The 2,574-nt window shown below is 58.8% G+C and overlaps 1 protein-coding gene across 1 annotated transcript in view; it reads left to right on the plus strand.

Moving 5' to 3' along the window:
• The window catches only part of NCAPH2 (non-SMC condensin II complex subunit H2), a 13,510-nt gene that overhangs the window by 146 nt on the left and 10,790 nt on the right, over positions 1 to 2,574 (plus strand).

Consider the following 2,574-nt stretch of genomic DNA (forward strand, 5'->3'; position numbering starts at 1 on the left):
AGGAGAAGAGGGGATGGGAGCGGTGAGGGGAGGGGAGAAAGAAGGGAGGGAAGAGAGAAGGGAGGGGAGCGACAGGGGATGGGAGAGAGAGGGGATGGGAGCGGTGAGGGAGAGAGAGGGGATGGGAGCGACAGGGGTTGGGAGAGAGGAGATGGGAGCGGTGAGAGGGGAAGAGAGGGGATGGGAGAGAGAGGGGAGGGGGGGGGAGGGGGAACTGGGGTTGGGATTCGGGATCGGGATTGGGGTCGGGATTGGAGATGGGATCTGGTTCGGGATAGGGATCGAGATAGGGATAGGGATCGGGATTGGGGTCGGGGTTGGGATCGGGATTGGGGTCGGGGTTGGGAGTGGCGTCGGGACCGGAACTGGGTCGGGACCAGAATCGGGATCAGGGTTGGGATCGGGACTAGAGTTGTAATCTGGGGTCGAGATTGGGACCGGGATTGGGATGGGGTCGGGATTGGGATCAGGATCAGGGGCAGGATCATGGTCGGGGTCAGAATCAGGGTTGGGAATGCGGTCGGGACTGGGTTTGGGTCAGGGTCGGGACTGAGGTTGCGATCCGGGGTTGGGGTCGGTCTGGGGAGTGGGGTCGGGATTGGATTGGGGTCAAGGTTGGAGTCGGGGTCAGGATTTGGGTTTGACTCAGGATGGGAGTCAGGATCGGGATTGGGGTTGGGATCGGGATCAAGGTCAGGGTTGTGACCTGGGGTTGGGATTGGGATTGGGGTCAGGACTGGGTCAAAGTCAGGATTGGGGTTGTTGCCAGGGTCTGGATTGGGGTCAGGAACAGGATTGGGGTTGTGATCCATGGTTGGGATTGGGAGTGGGGTCTGGATGGGGTTGGGGTTGTATCAGAGTCAGGATTGGGGCTGGGATCAGGGTCAGGGTCAGGATTTTCCAGCCTCCACGATCCCCCGTTCCCTGAACTGCTGCCTTTCCGTTGAACTCCAGCTGATCTGGGATTCCTGCCCCGGTTCTCCCGGGATCCCACTGAACCGCCCCCCCTCGGCCGTTCCCTGCGGGATCCCCTGTCCGGAGCCGCGTGGTTTGAGCCCCCCCAGGGGAATCCTGCCATGGAGGAGGTGGAGTCACGATTCCTGCACCTGCTCCAGCCCATCCGGGACCTCACCAAGAACTGGGAGGTGGACGTGGCAGCCCAGCTCGGGGAGTACCTGGAGGAGGTAACGGGGGGGCTCCTGCCCCATCCCCTTCCCTGTGCCACCCCCACATCCCAGCGGGACTCAGCCCCTCCCGTCCCTGCCCTTCCCAGCTGGATCAGATCTGCATCTCCTTCGACAACGGGAAAACCACCATGAATTTCACGGAGGCGGCGCTGCTGATCCAGGGCTCTGCCTGCATCTACAGCAGGAAGGTGAGCACCCAGGGGGTCCCTGCTGCATCCCAGTCCCGTGCCAGGCCCGTTCCACGAGCCCTCAGCTCCGTGGGGTCACCCTGGAATCCCCCCTTGGCTTTGAGAGACCCGAGTTAAACGATTAACGGGAACAAAGGGATTTATCGTTCCTAATTTTAATTGCTTTGTAGGTGTTGGCAGCCTGGAAAAGAGCAGGGGTTTTGCTGTTCTCCCGTTTTTCTGCAGAGGGTGGGATGTAAAATCTTATCTCCTCATAAAATCACGGGATGGTTTGGGTTGGAAGAACATCAAAGCCCATCCAGTACCACTCCTCTGCCGTGGGCAGGAACACCTTCCACTAGGCCTTTCAAAGCCAGGTTGCTCCAAACTAGCTTTGAAAAATTCCAGGGATTTCCCCAAATCTGGCCTCAGGATGGCTGAAATAGGGAAAAGAACAATGAGAATTTATGGAATTGAACTCCAGCTGTCCTGAGATAATGGGAGGTGAGGGGGGAGGGTGGTTCATCGGGTGGAGTAGCTTTCCTGGAAGCTGCTCCCAACCTTTCCCAGCTCCAGGTGCTGTTTTCCAGGTGGAGTACCTGTACATGCTTGTCTGCCAGGCACTTGACTGCATCTCCAATAAAAAGTAAGTGGGAATTTCCCTTCCCAGAGGGAGTTTTGCTGGGGCTGCTGCCCCATGGAAACAACTGCTGTGGGTCTCTGCCTCGGTGCTCCCATCACCACTGGCCATTCCCATTCCCTGTGAGATCTGGTGGCTCCTACATGGATTGGCCATTTTTAGTTGTTTATTTTTACCTGCCACGTGCAGTTTGTCTCCAGCAGCTCTGCCTTGTGTCCCACAGTGTGGATCTGCAAAAATCACGGGATTACAGAATCCTGGAGGTTGGAAAATCCCTCTGGGCCCATCGAGTCCAACCCTCCCCAGCTCTGCCAAGGCCACCACTGACCCATGTCCCCAAGTGCCACATCCACAGGGCTCTGAAATCCCTCCAGGGATGGGGACTCCCCCCTGCCCTGGGCAGCTGTGCCAGGGCTGGACAGCCCTTTCCATGAGGAAATTCCTCCTCAGCCCCAACCTGACCCTCCCCTGGCCCAGCCTGAGGCCGTTTCCCCTTGGCCTGTCCCTTGTTCCCTGGCAGCAGAGCCTGACTTTCCCCGGCTCCCCCCTCCTGTCAGGGACTTGCAGAGCCAGAAGGTCC

Source organism: Corapipo altera, unplaced genomic scaffold, assembly GCF_003945725.1.
Source record: "Corapipo altera isolate COAL_440 unplaced genomic scaffold, ASM394572v1 291, whole genome shotgun sequence".
Lineage (NCBI taxonomy): Eukaryota > Metazoa > Chordata > Aves > Passeriformes > Pipridae > Corapipo > Corapipo altera.